Consider the following 21,442-nt stretch of genomic DNA (forward strand, 5'->3'; position numbering starts at 1 on the left):
GGACATCCACATACAAGAGAATGAAATTGGACCCCAACCTTACATCATACATAAATCAGTGCAAAATGGATTAAAGACCTGAACATCAGAACTGAAACTGTAAAACTCATAGAAAAAAAAACAGATAAGCTTCTTGACATTGGTCTTGGAAATGATTTCTTGAATATGACACCGAAAGCACAGGCAAAAAAAAAAAAAAAGCTAAAACAAACAAGTGGGTCTACATCAAACTAAAAAATCTGCAGAGCAAAGGAAACAATGAGCAGAATGGAAAGGCAACCTGCAGATGGGGAGGAATATTTGCAAACCATGTCTGATAAGGGGTTAATTTTCAAAATATATAAGGTTCTCCTAAAAATCAATAGTAAAAAACAACCCTATTTTTAAAATGGGCAAAAAACTTAACAGATATTTTTCCAAAAAAGGCATGCAAATGGTCAATAGGTATACAAAAAAATGGTCAATAGGTATACAAAAATAGGTATACACAAAGTGTGCAAAATATGTACTGTGGAATAGTATTTGGCTTTAAAAAGGAAATCTTGCAATATTCCACACCACAGATGAACCCCAAGGACATTTGCTAAGTGAAATAAACCAGACACAAAAGGATAAATACTGCATGACTCCACTTATATGGGATATCCTAAATAGTCAAACTCATAGAAGCAGAGAATACAATAGTGGTTATTATGGGCTAGGGACTAGGAAATATAGGGAGTTGTTATTCAGTGGATATAATGTTTCACTGATGCTCAATTAGTAAATTCTAGATCTGTTATATAACAGTGGCTATAGTTAACAATATAGTATTGTGCACTTCAAAATTTAAAAGGATAAATGTTCCTACAACAACAACAACAACAACAAAAAAAAAACCAAAGAGACACAAGGAAACTCTGAGAGGTGTTGGATATGTCTTACCTTGCTTGTGGTGGTATTATGGGAGTTTGCATATGCCCAAACTCATTAAATCAAACACATTAAATATACTCAGTGCTTTGTAATCATTTATACCTGAATAATGTTCTTTAAAAAAAAAGAGGAAGGACACCCACTATCACCACTATTTGTTTGTTTGTTTATTTATTTACTTATTTATTTTAATATGAAATTAAAATTTTTTTTAATGTTTTTATTTATTTTTGCAACAGAGAGAGACAGAGCATGAGCAGGGGAGGGGCAGAGAGAGAGAGAGGGAGACACAGAATCCGAAGCAGGCTCCAGGCTCTGAGCTGTGAGCGCAGAGCCCGATGCCGGGCTCGAACCCACACACTGTGAGATCATGACCTGAGCTGAAGTCAGATGCTTAACCGACTGAGCCACCCAGGCGCCCCTGAAATTTATTGTCAAATTGGTTTCCATACAACACCCAGTCCTCATCCCAACAGGTGCTCTCATCAATGCCCATCACCCACCCTGCCCTCCCTTCCACCCCCCATCAAACCTCAGTTTATTCTCAGTTTTTAAGAGTCTCTTATAATTTGGCTCTCTCCCTCTCTAACTTTTTATTTTTTCCTTCCCCTGCCCCAAGGTCACCACTATTTTTTAACTTTATTTGGAAGTACTAGGAAACCCAATGAGACAATAGAAATAAATTTAAAATGTGAAAATTAGAAAGGAGAAAAAATTATCATTACATTCACACAACATAATAGTTCAATGGAAAACCCAAGATGATACATTTTTTAAAATTATAAACAATAAGATAAATTCAAGAAAGTAGCAGAGACCCCTTTGACCAATAAATCCCTATCACCTGAGTGACCCAACATGCAACCAGCAGAACTGCCCAACTGAGTCCACTGTGACCAAATAAAGTGGTTATTGTTTTAAGATGCTAAATGTTTAAATGATTTGTTACACAGCAGGAGATAACAGATACAATATATGACAAATGTGGTATATCTAATCAGTGAAGAAAAGATTCATTATTTAATATATCTACTTGGAGAACAGGTAGTCATCTAGAAATAAATTAGTTATTTATTTAAATCATACCTTGAATTTTAAATCCATACTTTATATTTTGCCAGGATTAATTCCAAATAAAAAATATATTCAAATTAGAAATATAAAAACACAAGGTACTATAAGAAATCATGGGAACTTTTTACAACATTAGGAGCATGAAGAAGAGCATTCTAACTACATATTAAACACAGAAATCATAAAATAAACACTGATATATTTAACAACATAAAAATTAAAACTCCTGTGTGGCAGAATATCATGATGGGAAAGGAAAATAAAAAGACAAATTATAAACTGGGAGGAAATATTTTCAACATCTATCACAGGAAAAGGACTAATTTTATTACTATATAGAGAACTCCTACAAAATTACTACAAAGAATGAATAGATCCAACAGAAAACTGGGAAAAAATATTTTATTTATTTATTTATTTATTTATTTATTTATTTATTTATGTATGTATGTTTATTTATTTGAGAGAGAGAGAGAGAGAGCAAGCGAGCTCATGGGGGGATGGGCAGAAAGAGGAGAGCATCCCAACCAGGCTCCCAGATAACTGTGCAAAGCCTAATGTGGAGCTCAATCTCACAAACTGTAAGATCATAATCTGAGTGGAAATCAAGAGTCTGATGCTTAACTGACTGAGCCACCCAGGCTAGAAAAAAATGATTTTAATATACAAGTCACAAAAAAAGAAATACAAATAGCTCTTAAAAATATGAAGATACATATGGTAAGAAAAATACTATACTAATGTTAAGAAACACTTTATTTAAAGATTCAATTCTAGGGGCACCTGGGTGGCTCAGTCGGCTGAGCATCTGACTTCGGCTCGAGTTTGAGCCCCACGTCGGGCTCTGTGCTGACAGCTCAGAGCCTGGAGCCTGCTTCGGATTCTATGTCTCCCTCTCTCTCTGCCCCGCCCCTGCTCATGCTCTGTCTCTCCCTCTCTCTCAAAATAAATAAACAAACAAACAAACATAAAGATTCAATTCTACACTATTTTTCACTTAAGTGTGCAAAGAGCAAAGTTGATAACACGGTGTGGTGTCAAATGTGGAAAAATGGGCACTTTCTTTTTGTTTCAATTTTCGATTTAAATTCTTGCTAGTTAATATATAGTGTAATATTAGTTGCAGTATAGAATTTAGTGATTCATCACTTACATCTAACACCCAGCGCTCATCACAAGTGCCCTCCTTAATACGCATCACTCATTTAACCCATCCCCCACCTGTATCCCCCTCCATCAACTTCTTCTCAATAGCTTCTTCTCTATAGTTAAGTCTGTTTTGTGGCTTGCCTCTGTGTTTTTTTTTTTTTTCTGGGTGTGTGTGTCCCCTTATGTTCATGTTTCATTTCTTAAATTTCACATATGAGTGAAATCATATGGTATTTATCTTTCTCTGACTGACTTATTTCACTTAGCATAATACATGCTAGCTCCATCTATGTGACTGCAAATGGCAAAATATCATTTTTTTGATGACTGAGTAATATTTCATTTTATTTATATACCACATTTTCTTTATCCATTCATCAGTTGATGGATGTTTGGGCTCTTTCCATAATTTGCCTTTTGTTGATAATGCTGATATAAACATAGGGGTGCATGCGCCTGTTTGAATCAGCATTTTTGTAATCCTTTGAATAAATTCCAAGTTGTCAGGTAGTTCTATGTGTAACTTTTTGAGGAACCTCCATACTGTTTTCCAGAGTGGCTGCACCAGTTTGCATTTCCACTGACAGTGGAAGAGGGTCCCCCTTTCTCCATGTCCTCACCAACATCTGTTGTTTCCTGTGTTGTTAATTTTAGCCATCTGACAGGTGTGAGGTGGTATCTCATTGTAGTTTTGATTTGTATTTCCCTGATGATGAGTGATACTGAGCATCTTTTCATGTGTCTGTTATCCATCTGTATGTGTTCTTTGGAAAAAATGTGTATTCATGTCTTCTGTCCATTTTTTAGCTGGATTATTTGTTCTTTGGCTGCTGAGTTTGGTAAGTCCTTTACAGATTTTGGATACTAACCCTTTATCAGATAGGTCATTTACAAATATATTCTCCCATATTGAAGGTTTCCTTTTAGTTTTGTTGATTGTTTCCTTCTAGGTACAGAAGCTTTTTATCTTGATGAAGTTCCAATAGTTCATGTTTGCTTTTGTTTCCCTTGCCTCTGGCAACGTGTTTAATAAAAATTTCCTCCAGTCAAGGCCCAAGAGGCTGCTGCCTGTGTTCTCCTCTAGGATTTTGATGGTTTCCTGTCTCACATTTAGGTCGTTGATCCATTTTGAATTCATTTTTGTGCATGGTGTAATAAAGTGGTCCAGTTCATTCTTCTGCATGTCACTGTCCAGTTTTCCCAGAACCACTTGCTGAAGAGACTGTCTTTATTCCACTGGGTATTCTTTCCTGCTTTGTCAAAGATTAATTGACCATATAGTTGTGGGTCCATCTCTGGGTTTTCTATTCTGTTCCACTGATCTATGCGTTTGGTTTTGTGCCAGTATCATACCGTCTTGATGACTACAGCTTTGTAATATAGCTTGAAGTCTGGACTTGTGATGCCTCCAGCTTTGCTTTGCTTTTTCACGATTGCTTTGGCTATTGCTTTGGAGTCTTTTGTGGCTCCACACAAATTGCAGGATTGTCTGTCACAGCTCTGTGAAAGATGTTGGTGTTATTCTGATAGGGAGCAAATGTGTAGATTGCTTTGGGTAGTACAGACATTTTAACAATATTTGTTCTTCCAATCCATGGGCATGAAATGTGTTTTTTCATTTCTTTGTGTCCTCTTCAATTCCTTTCACAAATTTATATAGTTTTCAGAGTACAGATCTTTTAATTCTTTGGTTCGATTTATTCCTAGGTATCTTATGGTTTTGCTGCAACTGTAAATGGGATCATCCTTGATTTCTCTTTCTGTTGTTTCCTCAATGGTGTGTGGAAATGCAACAGAATTCTGTACATTGATTCTGTATCCTGTCGCTTTACTGAATTCATGTATCAGTTCTAGCAATTTTTTGGTACAGTCTTTTGGGTTTTCTACACAGCGTATCATGTCATCTGCAAATAGTGAAATTTTGTCTTCTTCCTTGCCACTGTGGATGCCTTTTACTTCTTTTTGATATCTGATTGCTAAGGCTAGGACTTCCAGTACGATGTTAAATAACAATGGTGAGAGTGGACATCCCTGTCTTGTTCCTGACAGTAGGGGAAAAGCTTTCAGTTTTTCCCTATTGAGGATGATATTAGCTGTGGGTCTTTCGTTTATGGCCTTTACAATGTTGAGGTATGTTCCCTCTATCCCTATTTGTTGAGGGTTTTTATCAAGAATGGATGCTGTACTTGGTGAAATGCTTCTTCTGTATCTACTGGGAGGATCATATGGTTCTTATCTTTTCTTTTGTTAATGTGGTGTATCACATTGATTTGTGAATATTGAAACACTCTTGAAGCCCAAGAATAAATCCCACCTGACGGTGGTGAATGATTCTTTTAAGGCACTGTTGTATTTGATTTGCTAGTATTTTGCTGAGAATTTTTGCATCCATGTTCATCATGGATATTGGCCTGTAATTGTCCTTTTTAAGGGGGACTTTTTCTGGTTTTGGAACCAAGACAATGCTGGCCTAGCAGAATGAGTTTGGAAGTTTTCCTTCCATTTCTATATTTTGGAATAGCTTGAGAAGAATAGGTATTGACTCTTCTTTAAATGTTTAGTAGAATTCCCTTGGGAAGCCCTCTGGCCCTGGACTTTCATTTGTTGGGAGGTTTTGATTACTGATTCAATCTCTTTGCTGCTTATTGGTCTGTTCATATTTCTTAGTTTGATTTTAGGAATGTAAATTGATAGCAATATCTATCAAAATTATAAATGCATACAATTGTATTTATTGGGATTTATCCTATATAGAAAATATTTGCATGGTGTGAAACGTATGTTAAAAGTGAGTAATGTCAGGAGCACCTCAGTGGCTGTCAGATGAGCATCCAACTCCTGATTTTGGCTCAGGTCATAATCTCACTTTAAGAAATCAAGACCCACGTTGGGCTTGTGCTAACAGCATTGAGCCTGCTTGGGATTCTGTCTCCCTTCTCTGTTTGTCCCTCCCCCTACTTGTGCTCTCACTCTCTTTCAAAATAAATAAATAAACTTGAAAAAAAAGCAATGTCAGCATTTTTCTAATTGCAAAATATTGGAAAAGAAATGACCACTAAGAAATTGATAAAATAAATTACGGTATAGTCTTAAAATGGAATATATTTTAGTCATACAAAAGGAAAAGGAAGCTCTTTATATTTTAATAAGAAAGATATATAAATCTATTACTAAAGATAAAGCAAAATATGGACTATCCCCAAACTGCACTTGCGATCATGACCAAAGAGATATAGTCACATATAGTCCTGATATATATAAAATGTCCTGGATATACTTGGGAAGACCCTGAAGAAAGTAATAACAGCTGTTTATAGGGATGGAACTGTGTAGCTTGGGAACAGAGACAGCAGGATGAATTTTCACAGCATACTCCCTTATGGTTTTTTTTTTTCTTTTACTTTTTCAAGACATTTACTTTAAATGTATTACCCATGTAAGATTTAATTTAAAAAATGGAAAGCAAAAGGATCAAACATGAAAACAAAAACAAAACGCTATGAAGAAGAATGACATGTGGGAAGCTTTGTGTTTCTTTGTCAGAGAGTTTAAGAAAAACAGAAATATTAAGGTAGAATTATACTATCTATTTATGGATGAATCAACAGATCAATGGACCAGAATAAATAGTCCAGAAAAAGACCCACAGAAATAGTGGTAGTTGAACTGTAACAGAAGCGCAGATGAGTGGTGCTAAAATACTTGGATTCCCATATACAAAAAAAACTTGAAATTAGATCCAAAAATTTGAAATTGGATCCCTACTTCCCATTATATATAAAAATCAGTTCTAGACAGATTAAGAAGGAGGATATTTTCATGATGCTAGAAGACTTTTTTTAAGGGACAAAAAAATGCAGTTCTAAAGGGAAGAAGGAGTTGACACTTGACTACATTAAAATTAATAACATTGGTTCATCAAAATTCAAAACACAAAAGTAAAAAGCCAAGCCCAAACACACACACACACACACACACACACACACACACACACACACACAATGAATCAATAAGAAAAAGACAAAAAATGATAAAATGTCATGAATAAACATTTCACAGAAGAGGAAAAATAAATAACAGAAATTGCCAAAAAACATATAAGAATATGTATTTTTACCAATCAAGAAAATACACATGAAAACCCCAATGATATATATACATATATATATATACCTTATGTTCACTAGAAGGTCAAAAACTAACTCATATATTGAGAACTCATATATTGCTGGTAGCAGTATACTTTGGTACAAACACCATGGATATAATTTAGGGTTATCCAGTAAAGTTAAAAGAGCAAATATCTGGGGTGCCCTGGGTGGCTCAGTCGGTTGAGCATCTGACTTCAGCCCAGGTCATGATCTCATGCATCGTGAGTTCAAGCCGTGCGCTAACAGTTCAGGGCCTGGAGCCTGCTTCGGATTCCGTGACTCCCTCTCTCTTTGCCCCTCTCCTGCTTGTGCTCTGTTTCTTTCTCTCAAAAATAAACATTAAATAATAAAAAAAAGAGCACATACCCTACAACATAGCTATTCCTCTCCCAAGTACACACCTTGGGAAACTTGCCTATAATGCAACAGGGCAGGTGGATAAGAATGTTAATGGCAGAATTATTCTCAATTAAAACAACACACAAAATGAACAAAAACAAAACAAAGAAACAAAAAACAATGGCAACCAGCCACATATCCATTCTTGGAAAATTTTAAAAACAAATTATAGAATAGTATATAGCAATGAAAATGACTGAACTTGTCAAACATACACGACATAGACAAAAATCACAATGTTGAGCCAAAAAGAATTTCAGATTAGCATTTACCTCTAGTAGTGAAGGAAAGTTATTGTAATTTGGAAAGGAAGCAAAAGATGCTTCAAAGGAATTGTTGAAATATTTTTTTCCTGAAACATTGTGCTTTTTTTCATAATTGCTCCCTATTTTCCCCACCATCCAGCCCCTGGTGACCACTCTTCTACTCTCTGTCTATGAGTCCGATTTTGTTTTTAATTCCACATGTAAGTGACACCATGTGGTATTTTTCTTTCTCTGTCTGGCTTACATCACTTAGCATAATGCTCTCCAGGTTCATCCATGTTGTCTCAGATGACAGGATTTTCCTCTTTTTAAATGCTGAATAATATTCCATTTTCTCTCTTCCTCTACAGATATATCTATATTTTCTTTATCCCTTCTTCCATCAGTGAACACTCAGGCTATTTCTATATCTCTGCTATTGTGAATAATGCTGTGGCAAACATGGGAATGTAGACATCTTTTTGGGATTCTGTTTCATTTCCTTTCCTCATCTCTAGAAATAAGACTGCTGAGTTACGTGGTAATTCTAGTTTTAATTCCTCGAGAAATTACTATGCTGTTTTCCATAGTGACTGCACCAGTTTACATTCCCACCATATTTCTCCATATCAAAAGGGCTCCCTTGTCTCCATATCCTTGCCAGCATTTGTTATCTCTTGTGTATTTTCATAATACTAACAGGTGTGAGGTGATATCTCATTGTGGTTTTGATCTGTATTTTCCTGACGAGGAATGATACTGAGCACCTTTTCATATACCTGTTAGCTGTCTTTTGTTGTTGTTGTTGTTTTTGAAAAACGTCTATTTAAGTCCTTGCCTATTTTTAAATTGAGTTGGGTTTTTTTTGGTGTTTGTTTTTGTTTTTTGCTATTGACTTACACAAGCTCCTTGCATATTTTGATATTAAACCCCTTATTGGATACATGATTTGCAAATACTTTTTCTCATTCTACAGGATGCCTTTTCATTTTGTTGATGATCTCCTTTGTTGTGCAGAAGCTTGCACTTTGATGTAGTCCCATTATCTATTTTTGCTTCTGTCATAAAATATATTTCTTTTTAAGTTGAGTGATGGGTACATGTTTTAATTTTATTATTATTCTTTAAATCACATATAGATATATGATCACAGACTATTTAAAAAAATTTTTTTAATGTTTTATTTATTTTTGAGACAGAGAGAGAGAGACAGAGCATGAGCAGGGGAGGGGCAGAGAGAGAGAGGGAGACACAGAATCGGAAGCAGGCTCCAGGCTCTGAGCTGTCAGCACAGAGCTCGATGCGGGGCTTGAACTCACAAACTGTGAAATCATGACCTGAGCTGAAGTCAGATGTTCAACCAACTGAGCCACCCAGGCGCCCCCACAGACTATTTTTTAACTTAAAATAACATTTAATAGAATAAAATTCCTAGGAATTTGTAAACTATTAGAGTTTTTTAATGGTCATGTACATGACTTAAGCAAACTAACAAAACCAGATAGTAAGTATTTGTATGTAGGCCAGGATGGGGTAAAGTAATTAGATAGCAAGTTTTATCATCAGCATGTAGCTATAATCCTGACATATAATAGACATTTTATAAATGTTTGCTGAATGAATGGACGAATAAAAAGCAAGGATTGAAAATTCTTGGGCTGGGCCTTGAAAACTATAGGCTTCATTCTATTACTAATGTGAAATAAGGCTTTAAGAGAATATGATGGAATACTTTGAAAATGTTCCCTAAGGGACATAGGCTATTAAAAATGCATTAATAAAATGCTTATAATTAGAGGGAGTCATAGGCATAATGAAAACAACTCATCAATTCATTTCATCTGTTAGCCTTATAGCCCTTACAAGACATACAGCTTAATAATTTATTCACATAGCAGATGAATATTAGGAGTATCCTGTGGGAAAATACACTCTTCATAAGAAAATACTTAATAACATATTCCTAGAAATATAGCTCTCTTATGTAGTGTTTAGTGTTTTATGTGTGTAAACTGATGTCAAATACTTTGTATCAATTACTTATAAAATTTCTATGGTCATATTCATATTTCACACGAAAAACAGAAAGACCTAATGTATCACCCTGTCACACAACTAATTATATAAATACTCAGCTGAGCTGAGACTGCCCTAACATAGCAGAGTTAAGTGCTCAGAATTAAGGGATATGTGGTTCAGGATATAGATATGTAATCTGCTTAAATTTACTTGAAGTTTTAACGCCAAATGATTCATTTAACTAGGGCAGGGAGTGAACCAGAGGAAATGTGTCTTTCGAATCTGTTACCATGTTGTTTCTGCAGCCATCTTCCATGTTTTTTTTTTCCTCCAGGCTCTTTGTGTTCCTTTGCTGTCTTGATTGCTGCCCAGCATATATTGTTCCCTCCTAAATCCAGGCTTTCCTAGCAAAACCCCATGCAAAAAAAAACAAAAACAAAAAACAAAAAAACCTATGATGCTTTTCATCCCCAGCCTTAATAAAACAAAACTTTCATACCTAATCTCTCAGTAATCAGATGACTGATTTTTGTCCTAATCAACAATAAATAAACTCATAATTTGTTTTTTGAGTTAAAGTGGTTTAGCATGTCTTCTCTCTCAGGAACATAACCATCTTAACAGATGATGATAGATGATTAGATAACTTTATTATGAGGCTTTTGACAAGCTCTCTTCCTTCCCTACCACTGCTAAAATCCAGTGTCCCTTCTCAGCTTCCCTGAGATGCACTTTTCCTACTTATCACCTATATGATTCACATGCTAGATACCCCTCTTTCAAAAACTATGATTCCTAGTATGCGCTATTGGTAGAGGCAGCTATGCTTCTGCAGAGGAAGCACTTAATAGTTGACAAAGTGTACTAACTCTTTTCGTTCTGGCAACTCTCATATTTGCATGATATATTTGCTTGCAGGGCCAAGGAGTAAATGCTTGTGCTCCGGGCCAGTCTTTCATGTAGCAGAAAGACTGCTACACACACAACTCCCTGATTGCCTTCCCCCATAAGCCCTGAAATGTCACACCATTTGAAACTCGGAGTTAGACACACTTAAAAAAGTTTCTTGGTATTCTTGGAAGATGTAGCACCTTGTAAGTCTTTGAAATCTAAGCACTCACTATTTGTTTTCCCACAGGTCAGTAGTCAAGAAGGCTCCCATGGGAATATGTTACAATTGAGGGATGTTGACCTGGGAAAAGCCGAGGCTAAGTTCCACATATGGGAGCACTGCCCAAGGAAGCCACTCTAGTAAAAGCATTGAGCAGAGAAATTCAAGACTAACAGAGGAAGGAAGAGATAGTCTGCCATCTTGAAAAGGGTATCAAAGGAAGAGAAGTACTGCCTGGATAACTTAATGGAATAGCCCGAGAGCCAGATGTTGTCTACTCTACTATCAGGCACAATGCCTTCCTGTTCATCTGCTGAATACTTCCTAGGGGTTTAAGAAAAAGGAAAGCACCCAGAGAGTTTCAAGGGGTCAAATTACAGTCCAAAGAAGGTTAAAGGATGATTTTTTTAAAAAGTAAACTAGTGCAAAATCAAGTTTTAATACCAAGAGAAAGGATAGAGAATAAGATGTGAAAGATGACCTGGTATAGTTCATTTCAGAGTTCTTCATTCAGTCAATTAGCAACTTTTGAGTAAGAACTGGCAGATGTTACTGTGCCCAGTAATGAGGGGAATCTAGAGAAGAATAAGATATATGGATATCTGATAAGGCATGAAAGTCAATCAGCAGTGGAAACAGTAGATACTATAGTAATTTTTTTATAATTTTTTTTTAATGTTTATTTATTCTTGAGACAGAGACAGAGTGTCAACAGGGGAGGGGCAGAGAGAGAGGGAGACACAGAATCCAAAACAGGCTCCAGGCTCCGAGCTGTCAGCACAGAGCCCGACGCAGGGCTCAAACCCACGAAATGTGAGATCATGACCCGAGGAAGGAGAATTCCTTTTGGACATATATGTTTAATGGAGGAGTAGACATCTGAATAGAACTTCAGAAACGCTTGAAATTATGTTAAAGAAAGGCAAGAAGGCAGTCTGGCAAAAGGAAAGTAGTCAAGCAAAGGCAGTGAGGCAGCAGAGCACAAGATATCTTCAGGAGACAGAGTAGACTGTTACAAAGAGGTGGTGGTACAGTTTCCAAGAGCCCGTAGGGTCAGAATTAACTGCCTACATCAAATTCCAGCTTTCCCGTTAGCAAGACATATAGCTTCTTTGTGCCTCAATTTCATCTTCTTAAAAGAAATGATAATAGCACCTACCTTATAGGAATGCTGTTAAGAACAGAAAGACAAACTATGCACGTAAAACGTTCAGCACAGTGACGGATACATATATTTGATAATTTTATTTACTACTACTTAATGTTATTTTTGCTAACACAGAATATTTATATCTGTTACCAGTAGGAAATAGAGCTATAAAAGCAAGATCATTCCTTAAATGCCAGAAGACAGCACGTGGATTTTACTCTATGGGAAATAAGGGAGTGATTGGAGCTTTTGGAAGCACGTCATATGGGGGAAATTGACCCTGGCAGCAAGGTTCTGGGTGTGTTGTAAGTGCTGGATGGAATGGGAACTTAGAGACTAGAGGGAAAGAAGTTGAATGGGAAGCAATGGGTGCAGCTGACGCATGAGGTAATACGGTCCTGAACTAGGAAATGATAGCAGAGGTGGGAAGGAAGTTATAAACTTGAGGGACACTGTGAAAGAAAGAAGGAGAGTGTGTAATGTCTATTTGAACCTAGAAAGGAAACCAAAGTTGTAGTTGATATTTTGAGCTTTAATGACTAGACTACCATGGTGCTATAATAAAAAGCAGAAAACGAAGACAATAGTGATTTAGGAAATGGGAGAATAATTTGTTTAAAAGCTACTATGACATTTAAGTGCAATGTGCTATAGGCAGCTGGAAATGCAGAGTGAGAATTCAGGAGAGTGCTTGGGCTGGAGATGTGTTGCCTTCCAAGTAATGGTGGAACACGGGTTGATGGATGACTTCTCTGCAAGCAAAAATGTCAAGGTAAGAACCTTCACTCATATCTGAACCTTGGGGATTATGTAGATTTGGGCTTTGGAAGAATGGCATTATTTTATTTTCTCTTGCTGTGATTATGCTGTTACAGAGCTATTAGCAATGAGGCATATATCCATGTTTTCCATTCACATATTCTTTTATTCATCTGTTCACTAATGAATACTCATTATGCCATTTCAAGGTGTCTAATACCCAATAACTACTTGATAAGTGAATGAAATCCATGGTAACCATGGAATCCTACAGAAGAGCTTTTCTGACAGTCCTTCAGACTGTTATCACCTTCGTGGTGAGCACTGCACAGAGATTTGTCTGACATCAGTGGGGCCCACAGCCCCTTGGCCATGCATATGCAGGCTGTAGCTTGGGAGAAAGCTGATATCCCTCTTGAAGAGCTTCTCTTTTCCTCATGACCAAGCACTTTCATTCAACATTTACCAAAAATATTTTGACTCCATTCCATTTTGTGTAATCAACAACCAGACTTGGGAGTGTGAAGAGGACAGACTGCCCCTGAGAGCCTCACGTTGGCAGCACATGCTCCACAACTCACCCTTACTCACTTTGGCAGGAGTAACTCCCTAGTGGGACAGTGCTTTGCATTTTAACACTATGAACTGAGGTTGTAATTGGCATAAAATCACCAACTAAACACTGCTAGGTCCCTCACTTCTTTAAAACAAAACAAAACCCTACAGCTAATTGTCCTTAAGTGCCTAAGCCACACTGGGGCAAAGAACACTTTGTACCCCTTCTCACCTCCCAAGACCTGCCCCCCATCCTTTCTCCCAGATCTCCATGGCAACCTCTAAAACAAGCCGTTACAATCCTGACATGGCACCAGGCTGACACCTTGGGCTGGGATTTAATTTTGAGTTATGACCGCGTTAGGAAAACATATGATGTGGCCATTTGCTTACAGAAAGAGGGGGGAGAATCATAAAACCCTCTTTTTTTATGAGCTGTCGCTTGATTCGTTCCTGGAGCCCCAAGTAGCAAGCTTCTAAATCAATGTGTGCAGCTGTTTTGGCTTCTTGGAGCCCAGCAGGTGTATTGCTCAGCTCGGCTGCCATCTCCCTACACTCACATAACAAATAATAACGTCTTACACACACCAGCCATCCATCAGAGTTACTGCTGGTCCCTGAGAGGCTTCCTTCCCTCTTCCCTACAACCCTTTATCCTCCTCCTTTCTTTTTTCCTTGCCTTTTTTTTTTTAATTCTTTAACAGTAGATGTACTCCATCCATGGATTTTTCATCACACTTTCTGGACACTTTTAATTGAATAACCTTTGGGTCTTTGGCAAGAGGAGAGAGGGAGAAGGAGGAGAAAATCCACCACAGTGTTTATTTGTGTTTTAAAAAAATAAAACAATAGAAGTATTGTGACTAGTGAAATCAATTAGTCTTCCTAAGCAGTAAAGGCCCACATCTGGTGTGACTTAAGTTAATGTAAGGGAAAGGGCTGCAGAGGCCCAGAGACCTTGCATTCTCATTTCAACAGGTGAGAGAAGGCATAAAAGGCTAATAATATACTACAAGTGCAGAGATGGTGCGATAAATACTGGGGGAGCTTGCCTAGGAGGTAAAATCCTCACTGGCCCATGACAACCAAATAAATGTTCCTTCTTAAGGTTGACCATCAACTTCAGGGAACTGAAGGGCTGAGAGTATTCTGAAGGGTCAACCAGCCCAACTCCCAGGGCAATGCAAAGGTAAGAGCTAGAACTCTAAGACTTCCAAGACTGGTGGTGGTGGGCAGGGGGAGCAGGTGAAGACAGATTTGACAACTTGTAGACTCTCCAATCTGTGTGGGTCAATTGAAAGAGGGCTATGGCAATGCCAGGCACAGTGATTATTGCCTAGTGGAGGCTGCTAGATGATTCAAACATATGGCTCAGAACTTGACCTTGTGGTAGGGTTGCTAGATTTAGCAAATAAAAATGTGGGCACCCACTTAAATTTGCATTTTAACCAAAGAGTGAAAATTTTTGTAATATACATACATCCTATGCCATTTTTAGACATTTTTATACTAAAAACTAATGTGTTGTTTGTCTGACATTAAAATATCCTATACTGAATATCCTATACTTTATCTAGCAATCCTACCTTCTAGGAACTTGTATTTTTTTTAATTAAGTTTATTTATTTTTTGAGAGAGACAGAGGCAGTGTGAGTGGGGGAGGGGCAGGGAAAGGATAAGCATCCCAAGCAGGCTCTGCACTGTTAGCACAGAGCCCAATGTGGGGCTCAAACTCACGAACATGAGATCATGACCTGAGCCCAAACCGAGAGTCCAATGCTTAACTGACTGAGCCAGCCAGATGCCCCGGAACTTGTAATTTTTAATTTGATGCCCTCCTCGATGTTTTCCATATTGTGTTATATAGGTCAAAATAAGAAATAGCCATAATGAAAGCATGTCTGCCATTTCTATAAAGCCACTGCTCATGACAATACCCATAATATTATCTCGTACCCTTTGAATAAGGATACATGGAATAAATCCTTTAAACTTATTTTGAATATTAAGTGTCATTCTTATCTAATGAGCTGTATTCCTTCTTCATAAATGTCTTTTTTTCTTTTTTTTTGCCTAATGCCTAAGGAGCTTGGAATTTAAATTGCTGCTCTGTTCCAGAAATCATTTTGGCATAGGTCCATTTTTCACAAAGCATGTTCTGCAGAACACCATGAAAAAACATGCAGTGGTATCCCTCTCTTGAAAGTTTATAGTACTTTTAAGCAAATTAAAGGATATGGGGAATTTTTCAGTAAAAACATACATGTTTAGCTTTTCTCCACTCAGTTTACTTAATTTGTTTGATTACAGAACAACCTTTTCAAGAAATACCTATTTACACCCAACAGAACTCACCGAGCAAGTTAACATAGTTTGACAAATGCTGGCTTAAGGTTTTGATATGTTTATTTTGTCCTCAGTCTACATGACTTTCAACCTTCTATTTAAATATTAACTGTCTTGTTCTACATGTATTTTATTGCAAGCTATCTCAAGTCTTTCTTCAAAGAATGCAACACATGAATTCTAAACAAATAAGTAATAAATAAATGTCTTGAGGTGGTTGACAGGTATCATATCAATAGCACACAAAATACTTACAAAGAACCTGTGACCCAGAACATTCAGAGAATCATGGTCATTAAAGAGACCTGTTACCCTTCTCCCTCTCTACAACACTGCTCATGTACGTGGGGGGGGTGCCCCTTCCCCCAAACAACCTGCCCCTTTCTGTCACTGGCTCCTGCCCCTATGATAACCCCTCATCTGGGTGGGGAGCTCTGTAAGGTGCTGGCCCTCCCTATGTCCAGTCTCTCCAGGTGTTACCTTCCACCCCAGATATAGTTGAGTTTAGCAGGAGCTTCGCACTTGGGAGCACATTACAATATGCAGCACTTGGGGACCTTTCATGGATAAAGGAGGTGGGGACCATGTGAGTTATTGTTCTAACGGTCTCAATTATTAACTTAGCCTTCAGGCAAGATCCCCCTGGTACCTACCAATCATTCCAGCACAATATAAATCTATTTGTCAGAGAGAAATCTCATTCCAAGGGGGAAAGACTCCCTTATTTATACCAAGGCTGGTGGCAGGTACCAGAAACCTGGAATGACAGGATAGTCCAAGAGTATTTTTATTTTTATTATTTTCTTAAACCAGTTTCCAACAGCTGGTCGCCAGTTGCCCCCTAATGTGGACACATAAAAGTAAAGCCTCCAGTACTGTGCCAGCCAGGATCAGGGAAGAAACACAGCCCTCATAAATCAAGGCTGCACCATTGTACAGCTTTAGCTCAACGAAGTGCATGTGCATGGGAGGAAGGGGACGAGCTCTGGGGAAAAAAAAGAGCAACCCTCCCCCATGGATAAGCCAACACCAGTTTGGATACAGCTTTGTCATCCTCTCAGTCTCCCTGCACCAATCAAATCATTCAGTCAAGAGCCCATGGGAAAGGTTTCAAAAGCCTAGTCTTTGCTCTTTTTAAATAGAGGCCTGATCCCAAGTTGTCTGAGCTTCAGAAAGGAGGATCTCTCAAGGGAGAAGAGCAGGGAGCTGAGCACAGTTCATTCCTGATCCGCTGGGAGGCAGTTCACTAGACATGGTGATGCAGACTTGGGGCTGAGTTTTAGGAGAGAGAGGGGAGAGAAGGTCATCTAAGGAGAGGGAGGAAAGGAATGAAAGGGAAAAAGTGGAAGAAAAGGTGCAAGCACCACCCCCCAAATGACTGAACTTTCATTCAGCACAGAGAAATAACTTTCCAGGGATCAACTCATGTGACGTGCAGAAGACAGTAAAAGCTAAGTATTAAGTCTCAAGATGAACTCTGAGAGTTCAAGAGACCAGGACAAATGCCATAAGAACACAAGAGATTTCCAAAGTGGAGTTCCAAACTGACTTTTAATAACGGTGGTCCGCTTACAGTGAGGGCCAGAGTGGATACCTCACCCACATTGCTAGATGAAAAGAACCAGAAATGTGTCAGTCAACAGAGAATACAATCAAAGGAGAATTTACTAGGGCATTCAGTCTTAGGTTACTGTTCAGCACTGGTATGCCTAAGACCATCCACTGGCAAAGCATTCACAATTCCTCAACATAATTATACACCCTTACCTAACCTCCCAGAGCTAGAAGGGAGGTCAGGAAAAATTTGGCCTTAACACTTAAAAGGGCCTAGATGCTAATGTAAGGGGGGGAAATATTAATGAATTCAGTGTGGTCCATAATTAAGTAATTCATTCATATGTGAAGGTTAATTCTATGCCAGACATTGTGCCAAGTGGCTGTCCAGGTAGGGTAGGAATCCCAGACCCAGCATTCCTACCACCTTCCAAACTTATTCTAGCACAGATGCACAGTACTGGAGGGTGTGAGACTGAGTGCCATTAGAAAGAGCAGGAAACAGGAGGCATCAGATTTTAATTGGAGATTAGAAATCGTGTGGTTGATATTACTCACATATTTTTAATGTCTCAATACAGTCATATACCTCTGGAATAGTCAGGATAGACCATGTTATTTCCATTTTATAGCTGAGAAAACTGAAGCTCTGGAGAGCTAAAGGATTAGCCAAAGGTCACCCAGTCCCTAAGCAACAGATACAGACTGACTTCACTACCCAATACCACCTTCCCAGAGGGCCTTCTTTTCCTTAACTGGTTAGGAAGGTCAACTAAGGATCTCTTATACCTCCATATATCCACTGCCTTCATTTCCAACAATGTCTCCTCTCTGCACAATGCCCCATGGAAAACCAGCTGCTAAAAAAGTCAGGTGTTTGTACAACTATTTTAATTAACATAACTTCCCAAAGTAAACTCCTAAACTCAATAGCCTTCTGCAATTAGTGGATGATTCTAAGAGAATTAGGAAAAAATCGAAGGAAAAAATTAAACCTATAAAACACAACCCTTATTCTTATATGCTCTTTAACAGGAAACTCTACCTCATCAATCATAGGCCAGACCATAAAAGGCATAACACTATACAAAATTTAATTATATGAGTAAATTTGATAACAGAGAAAAGGTAGTTATCATAAGCTCACTGATCTAAGTGTAAAAAATAGTACTCAGGATTCTAATTTTTTAAAGAGACACCATCAAAATTAAATCTTTCCATCCACAGATTCTCATCTTAAAAAGAAAACAGTGAATTACTCTGACAACCTAAGATATTTTGCATTAAGATTTGGAAAAATATTTAAAAGAACTATCATCATTTCTTCTAATTAAAATTGGAGCAAATTACTTTTATAATTAACAAAACATATTGCATGTTTTCTCAACCATGAATTGTAGACAATAGTGTATGTTGCTTATTCCTGAATGCCAGATGAGAGGAAAGGTTCCGGAAGGAGTTTTGATATCCTTATAGAATTAAGAGAGAGCTTTGCTGTATTTTGCATCGCTATTATTATTTCTGTGTTTGTTTATGGGTTCTACTAATTTACCATTCTACATTATCTATTCTTTCCTCTTAAAGCTCCAGTAACCACAGTTCTTCTATGATTATGGAGAATAATTCAGAAGTCTGTGGGTTTCACAACAATAATATTCATAAGAAAAGAGTTATTTTTAATCTATTTCTGTGATATTTTTGACACTACTCCTATAGATAATTGTTTCAGTTCACTGCCCACTCAGTTTCTTAAACTTCTCACCTCTAATGATCCTCTCACCCTACTTCAGCCACTCACACACATGCTTATCCCTTGTCATTAACAGTAAGTACATGTTCCACACAATCTCAATTTTAAGTATACTACTCTCCAGCCAGCAGCTCCCATCTCTCCATATTATTTATTTTTTAGTACCTTACCTCCCATCAATTCTTTGATTTTGCTAAGACCAAAAACAAAACAAAACAAAAAGACAAAGAAATTATCTTTGTATGCTTTTTAGGACTTTATGACCTCACCCCCTTCTTAACATAGTTTGGATACTCTGGTTCATCATCACAATCGCTTTCTTGCTGAATACCATCACTTCCTTTGGCCAACTCTCCATTTATTATACCGTTTTGGGAAAATTGCAACAATGATTAAATCTTAAATTCTGTCTACTTCACACCTGACTTTATCCAGCTGAATATTTCCAGAAAAAACACACATCTAAATTGATGGGTCTCATTCTAATTTCCTGACCAGTAACACCAGGAGGACCCTTGTGCTACCTAGCAGTCCCACTGCATTCCCTTAGACTTTCCTTTTCTGATCTTAGATGCCTTAATCTGTTTTTCTCTTCTCCAAAACTCCATCATCTCCTCCTTCATCTTTACTCTAAGTTGATGACCTGACTTCCTATTTCACTAAGAAAAGAGAAGCAGTCAACAAGAGATACTTTAAGAAAAAAAAATGTGGAGCTAAGAAACTAGTATAGAGAAAAAACAAAATTTTACAATACTCAGTCAAAAACAGTAATTATATATAAACAAATTAAATATTCAAATGAAAAGACAAATATCATCACACTCAAAAACACTAAAATCCAACTACATGCTGCTCATAAGAGGAATATTTTAAATACAATGACATAGAAAAGTTTATAGTAAAAATCTCTAAGAAAAGATACAGCTTTTAACACAAACTAAAATAAACCTAGAATAGATTTACTAATATCGGACAAAGTAAACCTTAAGAAAAGAAGCATTACTAAGCATAGATATTCGTAATGATAAATGCTTAATCCAAGAACATAAAATAATTCTAATTTATATGCACCTATTAATATAACTCCCGAATTTATAAAGCAAATGCTGTCAGAAATGAAGAATAAATATAAATAGTTCTACAATGATAGAAAGATATTTTAATACATTCTCTCAGTAACACATAGACCAAAGATCTAAAAAGCAGTAGGATGAGTACTGGGTATTGTATGTAAGCGATCAATCAATAAATTCTACACTGGAAACTAATATTGCACTATATGTTTTTTTTAATATTACACTGTATTTTAAATTTTTTGTTAATGTTTATTTTTGAGACAGAGAGAGAGAGACAGAGCATGAATGGGGGAGGGTCAGAGAGAGGGAGACACAGAATCTGAAATAGACTCCAGGCTCCGAGCGGTCAGACCAGAGCCCGATGTGGGGCTCAAACTCACAGACTGCGAGATCATGACCTGAGCCGAAGTTGGCCGCTTACCAACTGAGCCACCAAGGCGCCCCAATATTACACTGTATTTTAACTAACTGGAATGTAAATAAAATTTTGAAGAAAAAAATGAATATAAGTATAGATGCAAAAAAAAAAAAAAAAAGAACAGCTCTATACCCATATGCTTCTACACATCAGTTTACAACAATTATATCCGAAAAAAAGATGTTACTTGACAGTTTGTATGTGTACAGTTTCAAGGAGTTAAGCACATGGCTGTTTTCATATGCTTTTACATATAAGTTTTCATACACTTCTATCTTAACGAAAGAAGATATTACCTGAAAGATGGATTCTACATAGTGTAGTTTCAGTAAGTTAAGAACAGCAATTGTGAACTGCAAGATACCATACACATACCCTAGCCCTAACCAAAACCCTAACCCTAACCAGTTCTATAACCCTAACCCTAAACCTAACACTCTGGAGAGGTCTCTGAACTGCAGATTACTGGCACATATCCTACATTAACCCTAACCACAGATTTGACAAAGTGGGTCCCCGAGTACATGATAAGAAAAGCTGAGAAACAGCCTAGTTATTCTCAAGAAGATACAGAACCTTTTAGAATTGATAATATTTATAGAAATGGGTGTGAAGTTAGAAATAAAACAGAAAGAACAATTGAATATTTGTTTAAAGAGCATTTAGAGGCCCAATTCCCTCTTTGCCTCAGCTCAGTAGATGGCTGTCATGTCTACTCTCACCCCAGCAGAAGTCTAGCATTTTCTTCTCTGGAGAGATCTCTGAACTGCA

At 37.3% G+C, this 21,442-nt stretch overlaps 1 pseudogene; it reads left to right on the forward strand.

The window, feature by feature from the left end:
• LOC122225957 overlaps positions 1-21,442 on the forward strand; it is a 79,538-nt pseudogene that overhangs the window by 18,670 nt on the left and 39,426 nt on the right.

The sequence above is a fragment of the Panthera leo genome, chromosome C1 (assembly GCF_018350215.1).
Source record: "Panthera leo isolate Ple1 chromosome C1, P.leo_Ple1_pat1.1, whole genome shotgun sequence".
In the NCBI taxonomy this organism is placed as follows: Eukaryota; Metazoa; Chordata; class Mammalia; order Carnivora; family Felidae; genus Panthera; species Panthera leo.